This window comes from Trachinotus anak, unplaced genomic scaffold (genome assembly GCF_046630095.1).
Source record: "Trachinotus anak isolate AG129_WGS33_773 ecotype Australia unplaced genomic scaffold, CSIRO_AGI_Tana_v1 ptg000013l, whole genome shotgun sequence".
NCBI lineage: Eukaryota > Metazoa > Chordata > Actinopteri > Carangiformes > Carangidae > Trachinotus > Trachinotus anak.
Window position 1 is genome coordinate 4,561,834 of NW_027273864.1, and position 13,253 is coordinate 4,575,086.

The following is a 13,253-nucleotide window of genomic DNA, read 5'->3' on the forward strand; positions in this document are numbered from 1 at the left end:
TGCTGATGAAGCCGGCCAAGGCTTACCGAGCGGTGCCAGCCCGCTCTGTTTGTTCTGCCAGGCTGGACCATGCTACAGCACCTTCAGCCACTGTCAGCTGTAGTTTCTAGTGTATTCTTGTATTACCATGTTCTGTACTATACAGCCTCAGCCTCTATTTGTACTCTCGGAAGCAGAGTTTCCATAGCAGTGTGCCAGGTTGTTTAGAGGATGAAACTTTAATGATACCCATGAGGATATTGAGCTGTCGCAACAACAAATAATGTGATACAGCAGAGAAAATGAGAAACAGGTATAGAGTAAATAGGGGCATTGAGTAGCAGCCGATAATAGCAGCTTGTAGTGACCAGGTTTAAGAGAAATGTATGAATGAAATTCATGTCAAAACTACTGTAATTACTGAGGGTTATGTAGTAAGGAGGCACCTGTGGATGTTTAGTCACTATTCTTACTGTTTAATCACATTTCAGAAGCATAGTCAGTAAAACTGCACCAATCAATTATTTTGAAAAAAAAAATCACTTAAATTTCTACTTAATTTTTTTATAAATTAAATTAAATGACTCAAAACAAATGACAAGCTTTTTCATCATCTTTCAGCTCATGGTTTTGGTTTTCTATCCGGGGACTATTTTCCACTGTGAATTAATACACATTTGTTGGACGACCATAGAGCTCTATGGCAAACAGGAATATGATGTATCTGATGAAACTTGTTAGTACAGCAGATGTAATTCATGGTCAGTATCGGTCTCTTCATGGGTGTTTTTTTAACAGTTAAAACATACAGCCAGCCTAAACCAGGAGGGATTTTGTTTCTGCTGTCATTTATTAACACAGCAGAAGTATATCAGCTGGAAGGTTTAAGTTACATGCATGAATTTGTAGCTCAGTTGCCCTTTAGCTAGTCTATATATGTAGCCAGTCCACACACTCGTTGTTGTTGTCAGTTCAACTGATTTTATCTTAAACAACACGAACAGATTGAACCTCTTACTGTCATTGCTCCTTTTTACTCTGCTTTAAGTTTTACTCATGAAGTATTAAAACTCTAATCAAGGAATTTCGGTGCTGAGTCGTTTCAGTGCTGAGTCGTTTCAGTGTGATGGATTGAGCAGCTGAATTTCATTCCCTTCAAAAACAGACGAAATCAATGAGTCACATATCAAATATAAATGAGCGACATATCTACATCAATTAGACAAAATGACATATCCATCATGAAGGATTTGTCAACTTTCAGCAGAAGTGACATATTACAAAAAGAAAAAAAGTCACATCTAGGCACTTGTCATTTTCAGATATTTCACTACGGTTATTTACTACGGTCTTCACACTCACCAGATCTGAACCCAGTTGATCATCTTTGAATCTATGGCGTGATATTTTAGACGGCGCTGTCTACTGCCTCTTAGCAAAATCTGCAATAAGGAGCACTGAAGCTGAAATGTGTCACACGTACTGTACGCATCTCAGAAGATGATATTTGATTATCATGATCAATAATGGGTGAGTTTTTGTTGTCTGCAGGTCACGTGCAAAATGTTCATCAAACACTCCTGTAAAAGGCATCATAAATGCATTAAATGCATCAGACTAAATGCACTAATTGAGCAAAAGATATTAGGAGTTCAATGCAGGATATCAGTAAAGTGAGGAGAGTTTTTCAGATTTATTAGAATTTGTTCACAATGTTCAACAATTTATCAGAAATATCACCATGTATAAGACAAATAACAGAAAAACCGTAATTAGAGCAAATAAGTGTTTTTTTCTTTTAATATGCACACCAACACAAACCCCTCCTGCCGCAGTGGCAGTTGCTGGGAGCTTGTGGAGACCGTGTGTGAGCAGCCCAACGTAATCTACATGCAACATGTCATAACAACCCCAACCTCAACTGAAGTCAATTACCCACACTGCCTTCCTGTGTCCCAGTTTGCCCCTCTTTTCTGGGGTTGTCACACCCTGATGGTAGAGATTGGAATCAGGTCACTCGGCTGCTGCATCTCCACTCCATTAGATAGATATCTGCTCTATCTGAGGGCTGCTGACTGCACAGCCTACCTGCAGCTGCACTCACACACACATACACACAGCGAACAACCAGGCACGTCCAGGACGATATCCAGCAAATATTTAAATGTTAAATAGATGCTGCACCAACAATGAAAACCTATGCAAATATTGTGCTTAAATATAAGCACGTGTGGCCATCTGTAATTTCAGTCTGTCTGCCTTTATGAAAGCAGGGATCACGCACCAGTTCAAATACACTGTCAGTATCACATGATTAAAATAAATGTACTTCTTGTTTGAATTGATGAGGAACTTTGCAACATCCTGCAATTCTCTGTCAAATGCAGGACAAGTGTCACCTTCAGCGTTGTGTGTCTGTCCGGGCCTCCCTCCATACAAACACTGCATCAGCTGATTAACACTGAGTCAACCAGACTAAAGTAGATAATCACTGAGCTGCTGTTGCACTATTTTGGAGAAAAAATTCCACGCTCTTCATGACTGGAGACCACGGAGAGTCTTGTCATCCCGCCCAAAAAAAAAAAGACCCTCACAAAGACAATCTTGAGTTTGTTGGGTCACAGAAGTGGTTCAGAGCACGGAAATAGACACGAGAAACACTGGACCAAAGAGAGGAGTCGGCCCACAGCCCTCGCTCGAGGGAGGTTCTGGGTCACTGTCTCCAGCAGCAGTGGTCAGACAGACAGACTTACATCATTATAACTGGTAATAATGCAGCTTGTCAGATCAATATGTGTTTATGTAAAATCTTTGATGTTTTCCTGTTATATTCTTGCAGCATTATCATAATACATATTTTGTCAGCCTTCAGCAATCTTCATACAGGTGTTAAATAATCTAAATCAACATTTTCAAGGATGCAATTTGTTCATTTTTTGTTTTACAGATAAAAAAATAAATGAAACCAACCTGAGCATTAATAATGAATCATAAGTATTATTGGTAATCTTTTCTTTCAAGATACTCTGTTTGTCAATGTCTTTAGTTAGTATGAGGTTTGAGTCCTTTTGTCACGTTTTTTTCACAGGATTTCAGAATATTTCACAGACTTTAAATTGCCACACAGACTTTTGTGTTTTTCAGTGAAAATAAATATCATCACCTCTCCATTAAAATATGTGAAATGTAGAATTTACAAGTTCAGTAATGTTTTCTTGTCCAATTTCTCATCTAATTCCAGAGGAAATCTTGAGATAAAAACCTCAATTTCCACCTTCCACCAATTTCCACCATATCCATGATGGAGTGGCGATTATTATTTTAAAACCGTGGGAGCTCTTTTGTGAGTGAGCACCATCACATGTAGCCTACTGTTTGAATATAATGATGTTAAGTCAAAATGTGGATCCTAAAATGTGAATGTTATTCTAGTGGATCAATGCCACATGGACACAAGACCAACCAAGACAGTATCAATGTACAATCTAAACATATATATATATAACATATATATATACACATATAAATAAGCATTTAGAATGTGTATATGTATGTATATCTATGTATGTATAAATGAAATATTTATTGTTAACATATGTTGTAAGTTGTAAATATGGTCATATGTTATACCACATAAAAAATTCATCAGAGATATTTTTAATGCATTTACATATAAAATTTTACTATAGGTATTTCATTTATGTTATAAACTTATCAAATCTTCATATATCCAGAGGATGTACATTTGTGATAATAATATATCTCCTTATATGTGACATATGGCAACATCACTCTTGATATAGGGACATACATGTCATATATTACATTTACATTTATGTCTAGGTACCCAGCATGAAAATGTCTAATTTAGTTTTTAGCTACACTTCATCATCAGCTTAGAGTTGTATAAGGTTGTGATTGAGTGCAATTCAGGTATTTATTTTAAGAAATAGCTTAATGAATGCAAGTGTGTAAATATGTAGACACATTGTGTCAGATAGTGAGATTCAACCTTTCACCTTCAGGCTATTAGTACAGATTTATATCAACACTCATCACCTGCAACAATGTGACCCATGACATCCAGCCTAAATATGGTACCATGCACACCAGGGGGAGGGAGGGAGGGATGGAGGGCCCCTGACTGACAGACAACCCTGAGATAAACACCAACAGTGGAAAAACCTCATAAGATTATTCTGCTTAACTGACACAATATCACAGCGACACTGCAGATCTGCTTAAGTGTGCATTTACCCAGAACAAGGTGTCATGTTTGCAAACATGCAAAAAGCCAAACTGACAAACACACACACACTGACATATACCAAACCGCAGAGAGGTGGCAGAATGAGACTTGTCGAAGCAACTCTTTTTTTTCAGCGTGTCAACATGTTACAGATGCTCCTATCCGATAAGCGAAGTTCGCATTATTTCTGAGAAGCCAGCACACCCAAGCACCCGCTTTTCCGACCCCTCATCCGCTGAATGCAGCAAAACAACGCAGCGGAAGCTTGTTGAAGGCGAGAGCAGCTTTTCGAAAACATTACCCTATTGAGATATGGAGACCACAATGACCCGATTAAGCCGATAGCGATGTGCACAATATTTTATTATTTTTTTTACACAAAGTCTCCAGAGGACAGAGGATGCTCGGATCAGTGTCGGCAAACGTGACTTGACACAGGTCAGCCAAACGGGGTCACCAACCAGCATCCATCGCCTCCTCATCTCCCATTTCTCCCCTCTCCCTCCAGCTCTCTGCAGCTCCGGCCTAGGGAGCCGGCCACACTTTGCCCTCCACTGATGAAAAGCACATAACAACCCGCATAAAAGGCCTGTTCTCTGTCTACAGGGCCTTTGTGGGTGTGTGTGTGTGTGTCTGCGTGTGTGTGTGTGTGGGGGTGGGTGGGTGGGGGGGTGGGGGAGTATGGCACTGCCCCACACAAAGGCAGCCCTGAAATAGCCCCCTCACACAATGAGACCTGCCACTCTGTCTATGAGATAATGTCTAATTGAAAACACTGCAGCCATTGTACTCCTGTCACCGGCACTATTGTCCAGATAGCCCTCTCCCCCCCACCTCTCTTTTTCCATTGACGCGGCGCGATTGTTCCTCACCATTGTGGCAACCCTACTCTCTCTCCCTCTCTTTCTCTGTCTCTCTATCTCCCCCTCTCTCTCTGTATTGTTATAATTTCATTACTTATTTGTTTTTTGTTCTGCTTCTCCTTTCACTCCCCTGCAGACCTTTTGTTCACCATATTTAGGCACTTCATTGGGATCTGCTGCCAATGTGTATGCGCATATGTGTGTGTGTGTGTGTGTGAGCAGGTGTCAGTTTCAAGAGGACATAAAAACAGGAAGCAAGATAAAATAGTTCTCTGAGATGAAATAAAGCCCTTGCAGGCATCACAGAGGGGGAGATTGGTTTTATCCATGTGCAGCTCTTGATTCTGGTAATATGAAACATGGCCCTTGTGTTTTGTTGTCCGCCGAGACGAGCGGTTATGAGGACAACAGGCATTGTCCTGAGTGAATTACAGTCTGTGCAGAAGAAGCCTTTTGTTGACATTGGAGCAGCCTGCCCATGTTCACAAACTATGGACAACCTATCACCTAATGACACACATATCTGGCAGACATGAAGGGAAACATGGATCACGAATCGTAGGCCTGACAAGACTGATCGACCTGAGGGAAGGCTCAGTAGTTGGCTGCATATCAGGCTGTTTTCACAGTAACGGCAGGAACAAAATGTTGCATTAAGTGTTAACATATGCTGTACAAATAATAATAATAATAATAATAAAACTACATAAACCACGTACCCAGATGTGGATGATCTCTTCATGAAAGCCAATACCAGTTTTACTTTTTCCAAGCTCTAACCCTTTCTACTTTTGCTAATTGTTCATTATTGAGTTTATTTATATTTGTGTGATTGCTGCAAACAAACATATCTCTACACAGATGGTCACAAAAGTATTTCTTTATTCATATGTCTAAGATTAACTTCACCAGTTTTATTCACAGTCTCTTAAAAAAGAATACCCTTCCTTCCTTCCTTCCTTCCTTCAAACTTCCTTATGCAGATTTTTTTTTACAGATTTACAAATGTTGATTTACAACTACAACTTTTGTAATTATTTGTGAACATCACTGTACAAACTGGAAATCTTTTTGACGCAAATTTGAGCCCATATATATGTTGTGGTTCAGACTGTTCAGTGCCTCTGCTAACAAAGAACTACCTGTCTGTAGCTACAGTTAGCAGCACATTATATGTGTTTACAGTGGGCATTGTCTCAGATGTCAATCAACCACGTACACTGACCTGCAGACATGGAGGCTGAATGAACATTTCTGACCTAACCAATCTCCACAGACCTTTTCTTCATCTTTTCAGAAATAAAATAAATATGAATGATTCTTAAATCTTTGAAACAGTGAACTGTGACTGATTCTTTGTCTGTATATGCATCAAATGGAAATTTTTGCTCTAATATATCTGATATAAGGAGTTGCTGGTATATTTTGAGGAAATAACAGGATTTTTATACATGCTAATATTAGTAAAATACTAGCTGTGCCTTTGTGCTGCTCTTGTGCAGCAGGAATTTCATGCTAACATTATTTTTACTTATTGAGAGGGTTGTGAAGGGGGTATGTGTGCATTTAACTTGTGCTGCTAGTTGAGATTTTAGGACACTACCTGTAGAGTTAACTCTGTGTGGTTTATGTTAGCACCACAAACCATTGCTGCTAGGTGCCATGTGGCACTGATTGTCGTGCTAGCAAGCCAGAGCTGACAGATCTCTTTGTCAAACAAATGAAATATATTGCGTTAATTCATGAGCTTTAGAAGTGTGGGTAGGCAGATTTTGTTACCTTTGGTCAGCGTGGTAAGTGTGGTATCGATCATCTTAAATAATTCTCTATAACAAAGTGAAAAAAACTTTCCCAAAATGCTAAAATATTCAAAACCAATGGCAAACACAAAATAGTGGAAGGTTTAAAAAAAAAGAAGATAAAAGACATGTAGTGCGGTAGATAAAGTAAATCACAATTAATTGATTACAATTAAAAACAATTATTAACATTTTTTTCTTGCTTTATACATGACACTGTTATATTTCTATATGAATCATATGACATTTATGTTGCCGTTAAAGGGCAACATCAAACATTGAAATTAAAGTTAATGATGATAATTCTAAATATCAAGTCTGTATAGATCAAAATGACTCATAAAATACCCCCCCAGGGGTTTCTTTCCCTGATAGAGCATTTTCCCCCATGTATATCCTTAAATAAACATAGAAGATATGTTTGAAAGAAAGGCAGGGTGTGTCTTACCCCAGTTTACCCATGTATAAAGTAATGATAATTCAAACCCTATAGTCTCCCAGGTGAAAGTGTGTAAGACTTATACCCACTGTGACCTGTTTATCACCTGTAGCTCTCTATACTATTTCACCTGACTTCCTAAAGCTTCTCTGGCAGAAAGACTTTTACACATTTATTTCTAGAGAAAATAAAGATATGACAGTAATATTATATAACTTGCTAACACACGATACATGAACCTTCTGTATGATTACATGGAGAAGCTAAAAATCACCAGTAGTACTGGCACTATGGCTATACTGAATATTGGCATGTGAATGTCTCCACACCAGGACCAACCATGTGAAGCTTGCAGATTTGACAATGCACACTCTAGTAACAACAGCTTCCTGTCTCACGCGAAATTGCGCTAACCCAATTTAAGATTGATCTGGTTAACTCTCAATGCACTAAATGGGGTATAGGCCCAACTCTTTCCGTACATCTAGGTAAAACATACCACAAGGCCACTGTGCTCTTGGGAACCTTGAAAGCAGCAGAAATTGTTTTTTGCTCTGTTATGCATTGTCAGCTGTGAGACTTTATATAAACAGGTGTATGTCTTTCCAAATAATGTCCAATCAGTTGAATTTACCACAGGTGGACTCCAATCAAAGTGTAGAAAAGATCAAGAGAATTGGGAGGAACCTGAGCTAAATTTTAAGTGTCATAGGGAAGGGTCTGAATACTTGTGACAGTTTCATTTGGGGGTATTGTAGATTGATAAGGTTTTGATTTTAGAATAAGGCTGCAACATAGAAAAAGTAAAAAAAAAGTGAAGGGGTCTGAACACACTATATATAAAATACTCACTATGAGTTGTGGATGTAATCTAAAGTGTTGCTCTTAGTTTTATGAAGGAGGTGGAGATATGTTAATAGCTAAGTGAATAGGTACTCATACTCATGTTGTTAGTTACTTACTTTGGTAGCACCTACATTTAATATGCACCAACTCCTCCAACTCCTCCAACCTGAACACACAGGTCATTTTTTTTCAACCCTCTGATACGACCCATGTGAGTGTTTCCTGAAACGCCCTATGGTATGATCATAATAGAAACGTGAACTGCGACTTTCACATGGGAATCGAACACCGAACGTATTCCTGTGTTTTCATGCATCCATCCACCTCAACCTCCTGATGGACTTTGTCGCGCTATAAACTACGTCACTGCACTTTTCCCTTCTCTCCTGTCATAATTACTACGACCACTAGATGTTGTCTAGCAACAAAACGTAACTACAGGTCATAATAACCTGCTGCAAAGATGACCATTAGATTCATTTTTTACAGGACAGTCTCAGCATTTGAAGAATAATGTTTGATTTGATAAGAAATTGTGTTGTATTTAAAGCTCCATAGACAGAAAGACACACCTGAAAAGGTTTTTGGAAGATAACCAACTGATTTGTAATCCCATTAAAGCTGCAGTCTTTAGATTCTGTGCATAACTTCAAGACTCAGTCTGAGTGAACTCCAGTTCTGACACATGAAGCAGTTTTGACCTGGTCTTCAACATTCTTTACTTTTACTCCAGTTTCAGTAAAGTTGTACTAGTTGATAGTGAGTCTGTGTGTGTCATCCTGCTTTCATTTGTGGGAAACGTAACTTTTTAAATTGTTGTTTTAATACATTGCTCATGTCAAAATAGTGCATCTCCATAATTCACAGCTGTTTTACTCAGGCACAAATGGACTAGAGGTGTAACAGCAGATTAACGGAGCTGATGGACGCTGCATAACACATCTCCGCTGACATTCACACCTCTGCAGGCTGGAATCAGAAGCATCTGGTGGGTATTTCAAGCTCACACATCATAAGAGTTGTAATGTGTCTATATGGACACCAGGAACTGGAACACACACACACACACACACACCAGGTTAGATGGAAGGCAGTTTACTTGGTCAAAAAGGCAACAGGTAGGCAACCAGGGAGGCAGAGGGACCAGGCAAAAACACAAGCAGGGTACAGGTCAGGGCATAAAACAGACAGACGGGCAGAAAGGGAGAACACGGTTGACAATCAGGACAAGGTGATAGGGGAAAAGTGGGAAGAGATGAAGAATGAGCGGGTCTGTGTGATGTCTATGTGAAAGTATAATGAAAAATTAGTGGAGGCTGAACCTGTGGTAAGACCTGTATTGTCAAAGCTACAACCAATACAGACTAATAAAAATGTTCCAATAAAGCACAATACTTCCAAGTAATAATAACTGACAGCAATAAAATATGATGGTGAATAGTTCATCCAGAAAAACATTTGGATTTTTGTTCTGTTTCATCTTCTCTTTCTTTTTTGAGGAAGGACTTCTTTGAGATTTTCCCAAGTCACTAAAGGCAATGTTGTGTTTTTGCACATAATTTTCATAATTATACATAGCATTAGTAAAATACATGGACCAGGAAAGAAAAAAGTGCCAATATGAGGAGCCATCGGGGGCCCCTTTTCCCCTTTGGAGGCCTCAAGCATTTGCCTGGTTTGAGTCTCCTGACGGTGAACCTCTGTACTTGAGATAAGTTCTCAGTGGAATGTTTTTTCAGTGGAATGGATTTTCTTTTGTTTGGCCCAGCTACATTACCAGTACTAAGATAATACATTTTCCCCAAAAAAATATTTCATAGAAATGCATAGACATAAAAATCACATTAAAAAGACAAAAAAAACTTTAGTTTACTGTAACTGTTCAGTACAAATGTTATTTTTTTACTGCTGATGTAATGACATCTATTGGTCCACATAATGAAATCAAAATTGTGAACATGGACGACAGCCAATAAAAATCTACCATAAATACAACTGACTATTTCTTTCATTAGATAAGATAAGCCTCTGTTGATCTTCCAGGGGGAGACATAAGTACAGATTCTGTACAGTAGCTACGAGCCCAGTCTCCCACATAACAAAACACTGCCACACCCCCTCTGAAAACACAGAAACCTTTACAATTTTAAAAGTAGAAGTAGCCTGTGACATAAACAACTTTCCATTGCTGTCTCCTCCTTTTCACTCTCTAGCTTCATTACCAGGATGTGGGGACAGAGCTTTACAACAGAAAACCACAAAGAGGTGACTAAAACATTTTTATCAAGGCTTCAAATCAAATCAATTTTCAGAGGTGAAAATGAAAGTGAACGTTAAATTTATTATCCAAACTATTTGCTGTTAATGCCCTGTACATGAAACCTCCAATGCCTGAAGGGATTTTAAAATTGCTGAAATTTAACCAGTTTAAAAAAATGTGCTTATTTAAAAAAAAAAAAAAATTCATAGTTAAGAAGTAGAAGCCTTCTGTTTTTATCTATTTTTAACAGCATTGATTTTGTTTGGCCACTAGTTCGCAGTGGAACAAGCAGAAAACACAACACTGATTTATTGTCACTTATCCTGGGAACACACTGGATTCTTGGCGTGTGTGTCATGGCGGCTGTTGCTGATCAGCCATTAAAAAACACGCATGTGTGTTTACACCGGCTGCATGTCTGCTGCTTCGCTGCTACTGCAGCTCTATCTGTTTACATGGAGATTGCAGGATACTTGTATGTTGGATTTCTCTTTGTTTTAAATTAATTCTGATTTATTTTTGACAGAAAATGGCTCTACAACACCACTGTCTCCACATGCAGCTGCTAAAATGGTTAAAATCTATATATTTATATTTCATGTCTGTGACATATACAGATTCATTTTAGACATAGATGACTATAGTGGAGGGTGCCGGTTTTGTGTAATGTTGCTGGTATGATGTCAATATAACTGTCACTTTTCTCCATCTAAAAAATAGGCGAGACATCAAACTTCTAGACCACACGACGCAGCCGTGAGGCGTGTAACATGTGTCTCACTCTAATCCGTTAACATGGGCGCTGAAATAAAAGACAAGACATTCTGCAGCCGCCGTACGATGCATCCAGAGTATTCCTGGCCTTACACCGACAGGTTGGCAAACAGTGGCTTATTTCCACATCCTGCAGATTCAGAGAAAAATTAGCGTTCACGTGTCCTCCTGTTAAACGTAAGCCCATTATTCACTCTCTATTTGCTCTGTTTTGGTCTCCACAGTATTTAGCTCATTAACTGTTAGAGATCCCTCTGTGGTCATCATTACTTACAAACACTGTCAGTGTCGTTTGGTGCTGGGCTGATAGGCTTTAACAGTCTCTTTGCCAAGAACTGCATACTATTTCTGGAACAGGTTGATGACAGTGATTAGAGTGATCCGAAACAGTGAAGTTGAGGGACCTGAAAATAAAAACAATGACTCTAAAGATGCTAAAAAAATACTCTGAGGCTGAGGCTACTTGGTTGGGAGTTGGGTGATGAGTTTATGTAAGTTTGTCACTCTGAGTGACCCCATTCACATTATTCATAGTCATTTGAGCAATATATATTTCTGATGACAGATTTGATCTTCCTAGGTTTGGATGGTATCAGTCTAGCACAGATCTGTGGATAGATGTTCTGCCACTCGTCACAAATGATTCTTTTCACCTGCTTTTTGCTGGAGGGATTTCTATTGGATTCAAGTCAGGGGGCATACTTGGCCAGGTCATAGTTCTCTTTTTTTTCCTGACAGTGGGAGCCATAGTGTGCACACACACACACACACACACACTCGCATTCATAGCGTCATCTATAAATGTCATCTCTCCGACACCTTTTGCACTCATGCAGGCCCATATCAGCACATTCCCACCTCCATGTTTCATGATCGGCACTGTGCGCTCATTGTGGTAGTCCTGACCAGGTCCATACCAGACATGCTCATCCAAACAAATTCCTCTTGGTTTCATCTGACCAAGGAATGTGCTGCCAACATTCAACAGGCTTCTTTTCACAGCAAAGTTTCATCTTGCAGTTTCTGCTGTTATGTGAGTAATGATTTTCTCCTTTGACACCGTGTGTAGAGGTTGACCTCATGCAATGTCCTTCACACTGTCTGATCACTGAAACGCTACTTTGAAACACTCAGATTATCCTGCCGTGTCGGAAGCACTTTCCTGTCTGTTTTTCACTAAGAGGCTGCATAAACAGTGAATTTTGCGTGGAGTCATTTTTAAAGGATGGCCACTGCAGCTTCTGTGATTGGTCGTATGACTCTACCTGTACCTCTTCACTGCAGCTGTGTTTCAGCTTTCACCAATGCTCTGCCCTCTCCCATCTTCATGAAGTCTCACAATCTGGTTTCCTACTTCAGGCAGTTCCTTATGAAAACCGAGAAAGCTGTGTTTCTTACCTTCCTCGTGCATTCAGCCTTAACTGGAAATTAAGGGTTACATTCATTTGATATTGCACAGGGGTGTATTCAGTCGTGTTAACGGAACATTTAACAGATTATTAAATAAAGGGTACGGCTCCTGCTTTCTTGCTTTGAACAACACGCTAACACTCAAGAGGGTGTTAAAATAGTGTTGTGGAATAATGGTTGATTAATATCTGGGAGCAGTGAGATGACCAATGTCTGAGAGATTGCTGAAGCTTCCTCCTCCTCTCTTCCCCCCTCAGTGCCTCTGCTCACTGACCCCTGCCACTTCTGGAGCAGCTTTGGCCGACATGTTCATCAGATCCCCAGTGTTACAGCCAAACAACCTCACAATGAAAAATGCCTCCACATTTCCTCGGTTTCACAAACACTGTTTGGAACAAAAAGCCCTTATCGGACCTGCGTATTATTCACCGTGTTAATTGGAGGGAAAATAAATGTATTGTGCATCTCGACGGTGCTGTTAAAACAAGATAAGAACCACATGAGCAAGTCTGAGGCAGTGGCTATTGAATGAATTGTTTAATAGAGAAAGTGTGAACAAGTTGGAAAGTGTTTTTTTTCCTCTTTCTGCTGTACTGAGGCTTGGTGTGACTGATGTGACCAGTCTGGTAATCCC